This window comes from Paralichthys olivaceus, chromosome 6 (genome assembly GCF_024713975.1).
Source record: "Paralichthys olivaceus isolate ysfri-2021 chromosome 6, ASM2471397v2, whole genome shotgun sequence".
Taxonomy (NCBI): domain Eukaryota; kingdom Metazoa; phylum Chordata; class Actinopteri; order Pleuronectiformes; family Paralichthyidae; genus Paralichthys; species Paralichthys olivaceus.
The window spans coordinates 2,352,836-2,367,371 of NC_091098.1; the positions used below are offsets into that span (position 1 = coordinate 2,352,836).

Consider the following 14,536-nt stretch of genomic DNA (forward strand, 5'->3'; position numbering starts at 1 on the left):
CTGTAGAAAAGACAGGGACTTGGATGTAAAAATAATTAACACATGGACACAGAATTAAAACTGAGAAAATGTATTTTTCATTTCATATGCAGAGGTTGGTAGAGATGGGTTAACATTCTCAGTTTTACAAGCAGCATCACAATGTTTTTAAAATCTATTAGCTGTGTTAAGAGAATTCTGTGGGCACAGATTCCTCTGTTCTGACTGAAAGATCAAAGCTCATTCTCGTAATGAGTGACAGTATGTGTGACAAGTGGCAGAGATCAAACATTTCCACCCAGGCTTTTCAAACCAGTTTTGGTGAGTGCAGTGCAGCACCAATCTATGAACCCTCTCTTCACCACTTACTGTCATGTGCTTGCAGAGTTCTTGTGTCTGTAGAGGTGAGTTGATTGAGTCTTTATATCTCTGTCACTAATTAGTACAATGTTATTTAAATTCACATTTCTAAATACTAAGTTAATATTGTAAAATTGTTAAGATCACATTATTGTGCTGACATACATGTAAATAAAACCATGACCTCTGGAGGACGTTTGCAGAATTGGGTCAGACTTTCTGCAGTTTTGTCTTTTCACATGCAGCAGATTCTCCGCTCAGACGTATTCACAACAACACATACATCTTATAGAGGATTCAGGTGAGGGGTGGAGCAGCAGGCAGACCCAGGATATAACGTTATTTTCAGTCTGTCGTGTGTTAGAAACACCATCAACACCCCCACTCACATTCGATGAATCCTGTGGACGATCTCCTGCTGTGTTCTCACATCAGTTCCTCTGGACTTTCTGCAGACTTTATACTAGGGGGCTGGCCAAAGCAACTCTGGAAAAAGTCTGGAGGCTGTCACTTGCATATTTGCATTCACACATACAGCCCCTCCGGAGGAAGTCTGGAGGAGCTCCAGACTTCAGTGCACTTCTGAAAGCAGCTAAATCTAACACAGTGGCATCACTGGCGTCAGTCCTCAGCTCCGCTCTATAGTGTCCGATGGAGTCCTGCCACTAATTCCTGATAGTATGGCTCTGAGAGGGGATGAAATACAAAGACTTTTAAAGTTGTAAACAGATTTTACAATTTACTCTCACAATGGAAATTGTCTGGAGAGTCACAAACCTGTGTCAGGCTCAATAAATGAATGTCTAATGAGGAAGTCCAAGACCACCATGGCTGAGTTGGGCTTGAAGTCATCAGTGGCCAGCAGTTCTTTCACCTGGAACCATGACAGGGTGGTCACAAAACTCTCCTCATATTTCTTCTCTGGATGTTAGACATATATATATACATCAATTAATATATGAAATGGACTAACTTGAAATGTAATGTGAATAATACCTTGTTTAAATATTTTTCATCATTTGGACAGTGCTGTGTTGCAAAATGCGGTGATTGTGACATAACACAGTTTGCCTCTACTTGTGTTGCATGGTTGTGTTTGGGTATGAAAAGTCTGACAGGGACCAGATAACTGAACTTTGCAAAGTTGTCCACAGATTGGATCAAATCACCACTAACCTCCTTCACCACCATCACCACAATCATGAGGGGAGACCAGGACATGTGTAACATCCGGGACACGTGGGCTGTGTCTGAAATCAATCACTGATTACTAGATAGTTCACTATATGGTGAGTTTGCAATTTTGTAGTGTTGTCCCGAATTTTAAGTGAACATTTTTATACCCTATATAGTGGACTCATTGTTTCCCACAATGCATTGAGAAAAGCAGTGTACAAACAATTGTCACTATCAAGCAAAATATACCATCATGTATGAAACGCTTTACCAGAGGATCTCAGACTGCGTCCTGGCTCGTAAGGAGATAAAAGTTCTGAAATATAGGGAGGAGAAGCCTGTCTGGCTTTTTAAAGTAATTAAAAGTATTTTTAAATCAATCCTCAAATAAACAGGCAGCCAGTACATGGGTGCTTAAATGGGGGGTGATATGGTTACATTTTTGGATTGTGTTAGAAGCCGAGCTGCAGCATTCTGGACTCACTGTAGACGCTGGATTGATTTCTGAGTAAGACCACTATAAAGGGAGTTACAGTAGTCGAGGTGAGAGGAAATAAGGGCGGGAATGAGTCTTTCCAGGTCTATGTGAGGGATACAAGATTTAACCGTGGCTATGTTTCTTAAATGATAAAAACATGATTGCACAACCTTCTTAATGTTGAGACAAACCAAATCCAGATTTCTAGCTGAGGACTTGGTAAATGGTTCTAGCTCACCATTTTGCCATCATATCATTCTTGCTGGAGATGGGACCAAAGACAGTTACACTGGATTTGGACAGGTTTAGTTGGAGAAAGTTGTTTCCCATCCAGTCTTTTATTTCAGCAGAATGTTTTCTCGTTTCATGTTTTTTGTATCAATCAATCACATTTTATTTTGTATAGCCAATATTCACAAATCACAATTTGTTTCATTTGGGTTAACAAGGTGCAATATCCTCCAGACTATATGAATGGACTGTATTTAGATGGAGCTTTTCTCCTCTTGATGACCACTCAAAGCATTTACAGTAAAGTTACCATTCACCCACTCACACACACATTCAAACAGTGCATCTATGTGCAGCACTTCGTCTATAAGAGGGCCGACCTTATGGTTAGAGGATGGCCACTTTACCCCCTAAGCCACAGCTGCCTCACCTCTTGTGTCTTCTCAGAGAACTTCACTTCCTGCCCCGTGTTCCTCCACCTGTTGATCACCCTGATTATTTCCACCTTCTAAAAAGTAGGTAAACACAGTTATGACCATCACATTCATAGAGCCTTACTGAATGTGATAGTACACCTGTGTGTTACCTCTAGACTAGATTACTGTAATTCCTTATTATCAGGATCCCCCAGGAAGACTGTGAAAAACCTCCAGTTGGTCCAAAATGCTGCAGCATGAGTGCTGACAGGAAGTAGAAGGAGAGATCATATTACTCCTGTCTTAGCTTATCTACATTGGCTCTCTGTAAAATTCAGAATAGAATTCAAAATCCTGCTCCTCACATTTAAAGCCCTTAACAATCAAGCCCCTTCATATATAAAAGAGTTCATAACACCATATTAACCCAACAGATCACTTCGTTCACAAAACACAGGCTCTCTGTGGTTCCAAGAGACTGTAAGAGTAGAACAGGAGGTAGAGCATTCAGCTACCAGGCTCCTCTCCTGTGGAACCAGCTCCCACTCTGGGTTCAGGAGGCAGACACCATCTCTGCATTTAAAGTTAAACTTAAAACGTTCCTCTTTGATAAAGCCTATAGTTAGTTCTGGATCAGGTGAGTCCTGAACCATCACTTAGTTATGCTGCTATAGGTCTAGACTGCTGGGGGAACTCCCATCATGCACTGAGCACCTCTCCACTTCTCTCTGCACCCCCCACATTCATTCATTTATTTATTTTAATACATGTCAATGACTAGTTCACTTTGTACTCCCATAGTCTCTCTCTCTCCATTTTTCTCTCTCATTTCAGATATCTCTGACCCCGGAACCTCAGGACAACAACTTTACCATTATTACTATTATTAATTACAATATATCAGTAATTCATTATAATATGAATTGTGTCTGTCATCAATAATAATTAAATGTCTTTACACTGTTGTTTACTTTTTAACTAGTCAGATCTAATACCTGATGGTGCTCAAGTGTTCCCGGTCTTTTATCGCTGCCGTTATTGCAGTTATTATTATTATTATATTCTCCCCTGCTTTGTAGCATTAAATTGATTCATTTTCAGATCCTCTGTCAGTTGTTTAGAGGATCTTGTTTTTGTGTGTCACATAATTTATCAGGCTCTGTAAATTCATTTTTGGAAGTCTCTATGCCAATCTAACAAATGCAGCAAAAACAAATTTACTAAACAAATCCTTGCATTTTCAATCATGAGGACGTACACACCAGCCAATTAAAAACATATTACTATAATGTCACTGCTGTCCACATTCACATTAAATAGATTATATTTGATCATCAATTGTATTGTTTCAAGTCGTGGTGTCATTTCTTCAAAATAAAATAAACTGAGCTGCCAACAGTCAACCCTCAGAAGACAATGCATTTCAAGCAGAGGTTGAATCCTTGCCAAAGGTGGATGAAATGAATTTCGCATCACTTCCTAAAGGCATCTCCAAACAGGACAGAAGTGAGAGAGAGGAGATTCAGTTTAATAATTATTTAATAATAATTAATAACAGTTTAATAATAATAACATTTATTTTATGGATTTTACTCTATTTTATTTTTCACTTGAACACAGAGTTAAAAAGGCAACATTTTGTGGCTGGCATGTATATATGTAATGTATATGTAAAGTACAAGGTGACATATTGCATTTCTTTGTGACACTGTATATTCACAGAATCACTTCCTGTTTATCAATTTGCCCTCAAAGCTTAATGTTTTTGTTTTGATGCAGTTTGATGTTTGAATTTCAAAAAGCTGTGAACTATGGCCTGAAGGTTGTGTCAATGGCTTAACAGACCTGAAATAGCCGCAGTGTTATGTATGTAAAAATAACATCATTCAAACCTATTCAAAGCCACACACGTGAACAGTAAATAAGCAAGTTCTGTTTCATCTCATGTAAATATTGAATATAAAATCTTTATGCAGATAAACCAGGTAGGATGAATGAAAACGTAACACTACATCATAGACTGTTAATAAAAAGCTGTGCACACTACGTCCAACACGCAAATGATAAAAAGGCCTGGAGTTTTTCTGTTTCACTACTATTAACATTTGCTTTATTCTATGTAACATGTTTACAAACCAAGGTAACAGTTATTTGGGGTATTTTTTCAACCAGGGATTAGTTGGAGATATTGCAGGGAGAAATGGAACAGTCAGGAGCAACCCTAGTGAGCTGTTAGATGAAGAGGTGCAGTCAACAGGCCACACATCTCAGTTTTCTCAGCCAGGCAACCAATTCTTTTCTCTTTGTGCTACTATTAACAGACTTGTCAACTTCAACAGGAAATCAGATCACAGTTGCACACATAAATGGTAAATGGTTGTATTTATATAGCGCTTTTCTAGTCTTGAAGACCACTCAAAGCGCTTTACACTACAGTTTTCCATTCACCCATTCACACACACATTCATACAGAAATCTCAGCATGAATAGGAATAAAGTGACCGAAAGCAATGGACCGCTTCTAACGTTCAATCAATCAATGGATGATATTAATTTCCCACCACTACAAAGAGAGATCTATAAACCAGACAGAAGTGGAATTGGGGAGAATAATAAGACAACTACATCTAAAAAGAAGAAGAAGAACATAATAGCAAGAGTTGTATATGGAATTCCCGTCATTAGACCTGAAGTGAAAAGGAAAGTGCAGTCTCCCCCAAAGAGAAAAAAGGGACTTGTATATCACCGTTCATTTCCAGCATGTCAGGAAACAAAGGCAACAAACATGCCTGTCCTGAGGGTGGACTCAGCAGAGATGAATAAGGACGAGATTGTCCTGAGTATAAAGTCAGAAGAGATATATGAAGAAAAGATTATCCCTAGGACAGAGTCCGCAGAGACAATTGAAGACCAGACTGTCCTGAGGGAAGAGACAACAAAGACAATTGAAGACCAGACTGTCCTGAGGAAAGAGACAATTGAAGACCAGACTGTCCTGGGGATGGAGGAAGAGACAAAAGTGTTTCAGCCTCCATCTCCACAGGCAGAGGCATCGACTTCTCAGTCCACAGGAACACAGTTTGCTGGGACAGCTGATGTTTCTGCACACACAGAGGCATCTGCATTTGAAGTGAAAAGGAAAGTGCAGTCTCCCCCAAAGAAAAAAAAGGGAGTTGTAAATTGCCTTCCATTTCCAGCATGTCAGGAAACAAAGGCAACAAACATGCCTGTCCTGAGGGTGGACTCAGCAGAGATTAATAAGGACGAGATTGTCCTGAGTATAAAGTCAGAAGAGATGAATGAAGAAAAGATAATCCCTAGGACAGAGTCCGCAGAGACAATTGAAGACCAGACTGTCCTGAGGGAAGAGACAACAAAGACAATTGAAGACCAGACTGTCCTGAGGAAAGAGACAATTGAAGACCAGACTGTCCTGGGGATGGAGGAAGAGACAAAAGTGTTTCAGCCTCCATCTCCACAGGCAGAGGCATCGACTTCTCAGTCCACAGAAACAGAGTTTGCTGGGACAGCTGATGTTTCTGCACACACAGAGGCATCTGCATTTGTGTCTGCATCTGTGCCTAAGTTTGAATCTGGCAGTGGGGTTGATTTGACTACACATGCCTACTCTGAACTCTTGAATCGGCTCCTGTATGAGAAGCACATGAAAATGATCGCTCAGGTACATGAAAATGATGACCTCGTCAGAAAGGCAAAGGATATGGAGCGAAAAATTGTATATATTTATGCCACTAAAGTGGGTCTAGGGAAGGAAGTTTCACGACTGAGGATGCTTCAGTCAAGTGGTAGCCAAAAGGTCAGTGACCTTGAGAGAGCTGTCCAAACTGAAAGAGAGAAAACAATGGAGAAAGAGACATGCCTCGCCAGAGAGATTGAGGAAACATCCAAAATCCAAACCTCCCTGGTTCAAGCCCATGACCAACTGGAAAAGTCAAGATGCCTTTGGGAGCATGAGAAGTCCCAAATCTTGGCTACACATAGTCAGGAAACCTCCAGGCTCAAGGCAGCTCTGCTACAGGAACAGGAAGGAGGAAGGAAGGAAAGACACCAGTGGCAGTCGGAAATGTCCACAATTCAGGAGACTCTCAACACCACTAAGGAAGCTCTGGAGGCAATGGAGGAGGATAAAGTAAAGTGGAGCGAGGAAATGATTAGGAGAATAACAATCCTAGAAGAAATGATGGAGGTGAAAGAGAGCAAATCAAAGAAACCGTCTTTGCTGAGACGATTTTTCCAGCTCTTTAAAAGAACCAGGAAAACAAACACTTGCACTTAATCACTGTTGTGACTATGTACTCATTAAACGTGGCACCATTAAATGGTGTTGTGGCAGTCGACCATGCCACGGGGTACCCACCACGACAGCCAGAGACGAACCAGTCCAACCATTGGGTGCTCAGCAACATCTTTTTATTTAATACAAAGAGAACTGACAAAACACTTAACTTAAAGGGTCCAGCACTTTCTGCTGGACCTTTAGCTTCGCCCAGTCTCTTCCCCAGTGTGTTCCACGAGGCAGCTCTGCTGCTGCCTTTTCAAGCATGAGGATCAATCAGCTAACAGCTCTCACCTGTGCTGACTGATCCTCTGTGGTGCAGGTGAAGGTGCTCTCCCAGCCCCTTCACCTCCACATACCTCCACTGTCAGATTCAGGACCGGGAGCTATCCGGCCTGAACTGCTCCCCCCCTTCCATCCGCCCAGGGGAGGAACCCACCCCACCAAAGGAGGCGCTCCGGGCGTCGAGCAGGTGGGCATCGCGGGATGCGGCGTCTCTCTGGCGGCCTGGAAGGTGGGCGCCGCCGCACAGGCACCTTGGACCCCGGAACAGGAGTGCGCCGCCGTCTGGGGGACCAATCCATAGAAGCAGGGTCGGCAGGCGTCGGCCTTTGTGTGTGTGGGATTGTGTTTCAGGGTTAAAAAAAAGTGCATCTAAAAAAATGAGTGTAAAAAGAATTTACCCTTGAGGGATCAATAAAGTATCTCTTCTCTTTCTTGACAGTATAGAGGTTGGCAAAATTCACACTTATGCAACATTAATAAAGACGTGTTTTAAAGAAAAACATTTATTATGAAAAAAATAAAAGTATAAACACACAAACTAACAAAAGGTGTACTTACTATATACAGATGTGTGTGTGTGTGTGTGTGTGTGTGTGTGTGTGTGTGTGTGTGTGTGTGTGTGTGTGTTTGTGTGTGTGTGTGACTGAGATTCAAAATAGCAGCTGGCCACTATGAAGACAAAAGGCCCCCTGGAGTGGTGGGACCATGTGGCTGAGATCACATGTATGTGTTAAGTTTGTGGAGATGAGTGTGTGAGGTGTTGGTGCCAGGTTAAAGAAAGTAGTTAGATGCATGCAAAGAAAATGAAAAGCCTAACAGAACTAACATTAACTTTCAAATAACAAGTAACACGTGTTGCGTTGTTGACGTGCTGACGTATTGCGGTGAGCGTATTGTGTCACCTCCTTGTTTTGAACTCTTCTCTTTTTCGTCTCTCCCTATTCTGCTAATATCTGACTCACTGAAGCTAATTTTGAGTCACACTCACAGTTTTACTATTCCTTACACTCACCTCTCCCTCTCTTAGCGACTCATTTGCTAAATCACTGTGATTTACACACTACCCGTGTTAGCTTAGCAACTTAGCATTAGCAGCTAACAATGGCTTCTAATAAGTGCTATACAAATGCAGTTATTATTATTATTATTATATTCTCCCCTGCTTTGTACCATTAAATGGATTCATTTTCAGATCTTCTGTCAGTTGTTTAGAAGATCTTGTTTCTGTGTGTCACATAATTTATCAGGCTCTGTAAATTCATTTTTGGAAGTCTCTATGCCAATCTAACAAATTGGCCCCCCTCTATGGCCAAATACCAGATGGCCCTGGAATGTCTGGATGTTCTTTATTAAAGTCACTGATAAGATCCAAGTCCATAATAAAACTGTCCGGAACCCACTGGCGTTCTTCAGGTCCATACCCCACCCAGTCCACCAGGAGTTTCCTGCCCTGGCCCCTTTTACGCACCGCCAGCATGGTGTACACCGGCCCTCCATCGACCATACGGGGAGAAGGGGGTGATTTGGTAGCTGGAAACAGAGCACTCTCCTTGACCGGCTTAATTTTGCTGACGTGGAATGTGGGATGTACTCGGAGGGACCGAGGCAGACGAAGACGCACAGCCTCTGGATTGATAATCCTGGTGATGGGGAACGGACCGACGAAGCGTGGAGCCAGTTTGCGCAACTCCACCTGAAGAGGCAGTTCTTTGGCCGCGAGCCAGACTCGCTGGCCAGGCTGGTAGACAGGAGCCGGTCTCCTGCTGCGATCTGCAGCTCTCTTAACTCTGTCCCCTTGACGTATAAGAGTCTGTTGCGCTGCAGCCCAGATAGGGCATGGGCTGATGGGACAGACACCTCAGGTTCGGACTCAGAAAAGATCGGGGGTTGGTAACCAAAAACACACTTAAAAGGGGACATACTGGTGGCTGAGGTGGGAAGGGAATTATGGGCGTACTCGACCCATGTCAGGTCGAGTACGCCCATAATTCGCCCATAACTCCATGACGCGGGGAAAACCCCCGCGTCATGGAGTGGCACCGATGACACCGATGGTGTTACGCCCCGTTGCCGGGGAAAATATAAAGTAAAAAAGGTGGAAAGAAACTACACAAGCACGACGAGTTAGCAGCCAGTGTGTATTCGTCAGTCAGCCATCCTGCTTCTCCTTCAACACGGGAACAGACATCAACAATCAATCGCCGTGCAGCACATTCGCCACGGACTTAATAAAAGAAAATAAAACACAATTGCAGTTACAGAAATACTTATGCAAGTCATATTTGATCAAAGGTAAGTACAAAGTTGTAAACAAAAATGATATAAAATAAAGTGTTTTATCTATAAGTGCAGTCCTGTCTCTGTTGTTGTTTCAATACCTGCGAGGCAAAAGCAGTTGAACACTGAATAGATGATCGATCATCATTTTAACCTCTTTTAACTCAAGACACTTGAAAACAATTAATTATTATTCTTTTTTAACTCACTCTTTCTAATGAACTGCTATCTTAGCATATGAAAATCATGAACATGAATTATTATTATTTTCATTCATTTTATCTTATTTTAAACACATGAAACATTTTATTATCCGGTATTATAATCATGAAAGTCTTTTTAAACACATTTTGCCATTAATTATTATTATTCTACTCAGTCATAAGCTCTTGGTTAACCCATGTTCACTATTACAACCATGACAATGGCACCGATGAGTTTACAGATCTCCTTCCAGAACCGCGAGATAAACTGGGGCCCCCCGATCTGACACGATGTCCTGTCAGAATCTGTGAATCTTAAAAACATTGTTCATCATAATTTCGGCCGTTTCTTTGGCTGAGGGCAATTTGGGCAAAGCTATAAAGTGAACCATTTTAGCGAATGTCTACGACTGTTAAAACCGTGGTGTACAGACAAAGTCCATAGAAATTTCCGCCCACGGCCGGGACGGAATAGGAAGAGGCTACAACAAGCCTGCGCGGGTTCTGGAGGAGTTCTTATTCCTGGCACAGACTGGACACGCCTCAACGTACTCCCGCACTTCCAGCTCCATGGACGGCCACCAGAACCGCTGTGTGATGGCGAATATGGTCCGTCGTACGCCCGGATGACAGGTGAGCAGAGACGAGTGAGCCCAGTGAATCACCTGTGGGCGCAGATCAACAGGAACATACAGACGGTTCTCAGGGCACCCACTAGGTGGCGGGGTCTCACCATTCGCTTGCTTCACCTCGGCTTCTATGTGCCAGGATACCAACCCCACCACACGGATAAGTGGAAGGATAGGCTCGGGATCCGTGGCAACAGGCTCGGGGCTGAATAGGCGGGACAGGGCGTCAGGCTTAGTGTTTTTGGACCCCGGTCTGTAAGATAAGGAAAAATTTAATCTGTTAAAAAACAATGAACAGCGAGCTTGACAGGAATTTAATCGTTTAGCTCCTTTTATATACTGCAGGTTATCAGTCCAAACCAAGAACGGGTGTTGTGCCCCCTCCAGCCAATGCCGCCACTCCTCCAACGCCACCTTCACCGCCAACAGTTCACGATTTCCAACGTCGTAGTTCCGCTCAGCTGCCTTCAAGCGTCGGGACAGGAAGGCGCAGGGATGCAGCTTGTTGTCCACCTCGGCTCGCTGGGATAAGACGGCCCTGATCCCCTCGTTAGATGCATCTACTTCCACCACAAACTGGTGAGAGGGATCGGGAAGCGTGAAGATAGGCGCCATGGTGAACCGCCCCTTCAGCTCTCGGAACGCTGCGTCCACGTCAGCGAACCAGCGGAATGACACCTGCGGAAAAGTGAGAGCGTGGAGAGGAGCTGCTATTGCGCTAAAGCCTCTGATAAACCGCCTGTAAAAGTTAGCGAAACCTAGGAATTGCTGCACTTTCTTGCGGCTATCAGGTGTTGGCCACTTGGCTACAGCGCTCACTTTAGCTGGGTCCATCTTAACCCTTCCAGGGGCTACGATAAAGCCCAGGAAGGAGATGGTATCGGCATGAAATTCACTCTTTTCTGCTTTCACATGTAACTTATTAGCTAGAAGATGTTGCAGAACGAGCTTAACGTGTCTCTGGTGGGTTTCCACGTCGGGAGAGTAAATAAGAATATCATCTAGATATACATAAACAAACTGATCTAAAAAGTCTCTTAAAATATCATTAATCAAAGCTTGGAACACTCCTGGGGCATTGGTGAGACCAAACGGCATCACTAAATACTCACTTGGTGTGTTGAAACCAGTTTTCCACTCATCCCCCTCCCGAATGCGGATAAGGTGGTATGCGTTTCGCAGATCCAACTTGGTGAAGATCTGCACTTGTTGTATTTGATCAAACACTGACGTCATGAGGGGGAAGGGTTATCTATTCTTGACTGTGACTACGTCAGTCGGAGGTCACAAAAATCAATATTGATTTGGTGTGTACATATGCAAAGAGAATGTCGGACTCCGTAATTTTTCTCTGGACCCCTGCCTAATGTTTCCAGTGATGACATGTACAGCCGCATGTCATCCTTTCACCGCTGGCTGTCGAGGTGGTGTCCAAATAACAACGTGGGCTTCGTAGATAATTGGCGCACTCTTTGGGGGAAACCTGGTCTGATTAGGAGAGATTGTATTCATCCCACTTGGAATGGAGCAGCTCTCATATCTAGAAACATGACAACGTTTGTTAGACAGTCCACACCGTGACAATCCAGAGTTGAGACCAGGAGGCAGAGTCGCAGTCTTACACGCTTCTCTGCGCTTCTCTGCGCTTCTATTTGAACAGTCATCCTCACAATATCCTATAGAAACTGTGTCTGCCCCCGACACCCTAAATTCATTAAATCAAAAGCAAACAGGACAGGAATAATATATTCAAACCTAATAAAAGTTAACACAGCCAATATACCTGTAACAAAACACAGAATTATAAAAGGCGGTTTATTAAATATCAGGTCACTCAATCAAAAATCATTACTTATTAATGACCTGATTACCGATCACCAAATCGATCTATTATGTTTAACAGAAACCTGGCTGCAAGATGGAGAATATGTAGGCTTAAATGAAACGAAGCCCCCAACCTATACTAATACTCATACTTCTCGAAGCACAGGCAGAGGTGGAGGGGTTGCAGCAACCTCTAAATCTGACCTATCTATCAACCCTCGACCGAAAGAAAGTTATAACTCCTTTGAAAATCTTATAATCAGCCTCATCCATCCAAGCCTGAAATCACATAGAAATTCTGACTAAGGGGCAGGCGGACGATATATGATAACTAGATGAATTGGTTTATCTGAATTCTCTGAATTTCTATCAGAACTAGTTCTTAGGACAGATAAAATAATTATAGTAGGTGATTTCAACATTTATGTAGATGTTGCCAACGACAGCCTTAGTTCAGCTTTCAAATCAATAATAGCGATTGGTGTCATTCAACATGTGAATAAACTCACCCACTGTCTGAATCACACTCTTGATCTTGTTCTGACATATGTCATAGACATTGAAAATGTAATAATATTTCAACAGAACCCTCTTCTGTCCGACCATTTTTTAATTACATTTAAATTTAGAATTACTAATTACACTGATTCTGGACAGAAACTCTATTATAGTCTGTGTTTATCTGATAAAACTGAATACATTTTAAGAACTGCTTCCTTCTACACTTACCTCTCAGCCATGTGTCACTACAATACAGGAAAGTTATCAAAACTTTACCCCCACACTAGTTGATAACTTAGTTAATAGTACAGCAGCTTCATTAAAAACAATCCTTGACGCTGTCGCCCCTCTAAAAAAGAAGAAGGCAAATCAGAGGAAATCAGCTCCGTGGTATAATTCTCAGACACGTGTTCTAAAACAGACATCACGGAAACTAGAGAGGAAGTGGCGTTCCACCAATAAACATGACTTTTACCTAGCCTGGAAGAATAGCTTGATATATTACAAGAAAGCACTTAGAAATGCCAGAACCTCCCAGGTTTCTCTTCAGCACTGTAGCCAGGCTGACAGAAAGTCACACCTCTACTGACCCATCTATTCCTCTAACCCTGAGAAGCAATGATTTCATGAGCTTCTTTACAAATAAAATTATAACCATCAGGGATAAAATCCACCACCTCCTCCCAATGAATAGCACATACGTAGAAACATTGTCTGGTCCTGAAACCATAGAACCAGATTTATGTTTGAACCAATTTTCTTCTATTGACCTTCCTGAAGTGACCTCATTAGTTTCATCATCTTAACCAATAACTTGTCAATTAGACTCTGTCCCAACTGGACTTTTTAAGGAAGTTGTCCCCCTGATTGACAGTTCCATATTAAATGTCTTTGTTGACAGGCTATGTATCACAAGCTTTTGAGGTAGCTGTTATTAAACCTCTGCGTAAAAAGCCTACACTTGACCCAGAGGTTTTAGCTAATTACAGAGCCATATCAAACCTGCCCTTCATTTCAAAAATCTTAGAAAAAACAGTTGCTAACCAGCTGTGTGATTTCTTAGATAGTAACGATTTGTTGGACAAATTCCGGTCAGGATTTAGATGTCACAGTCAGTCACCCATCCTCCCACTTCTCAGTCAGTCTCCCATCCTTCCACCTCTCAGTACTTTTCCATGGACTCTGCCTCTGCCTCATCTGCCAGCCAAGCCACACCCTCTCACAATCCAACACAGCTGCTCCTCATCACCTGCAATCAAGCCCAGTATATATTCACCAGCTCCACTCTCAGTCAGTGCCAGATTGTTCTACGCCTTCATGCAAGACTTTCCAGCAGTTATCTCCGGACTGATTCTTCGTTGCCGACCCTGCCTGTTCCTGACTAACCTGCCTCGTCCGAAACCTGGTAATCACCTCTGCCTTCCGTCCCTGACCAAGTCTTCTGCCTGTTGCTATCTGACCAAGTCGTCGGCCTGTTGCTGTCTGTATTGCCTGCCACCTGATCTGCTAAGAGCTGACAATAAAGACTGTTACCAACTGTCCATGCTTGTTGTGCTGCATTTGGGTTCAAAACCATACCCGTTACATTAGAATCCATCACAGCACAGAAACAGCACTATTGAAAGACCTTTTTAAGGCATCAGATGATGGACTTGTCTCTGTGCTCGTCCTGTTGGATCTTAGTGCAGCATTTGACACCACAGATCATAAGATCCTGTTATAGAGACTAGAACAACATATAGGGATCAGAGGAACTGCACTAGACTGGTTTAAATCATATTTATCAGATAGATTTCAATTTGTTAATGTCAACAATGACCCCTCCATGCACATGCAAGTTAGTCATGGAGTTCCACAAGGTTCTGTCCTTGGACCGATAT

General features: G+C 42.6%; 2 long non-coding RNA genes across 2 annotated transcripts in view; one reads left to right on the forward strand and one right to left on the reverse strand.

The window, feature by feature from the left end:
• LOC138410538 (uncharacterized) overlaps positions 1–14,536 on the forward strand; it is a 66,180-nt gene that overhangs the window by 21,148 nt on the left and 30,496 nt on the right. The gene's annotated exons all lie outside the window — the stretch shown is intronic.
• On the reverse strand, positions 55–3,354 carry LOC138410587 (uncharacterized). Its single transcript, XR_011243295.1, has 2 exons — positions 1,117–3,354; positions 55–1,025 (listed from the first exon to the last, which is right to left on the reverse strand). It is a non-coding gene; the product is annotated as an uncharacterized lncRNA (long non-coding RNA).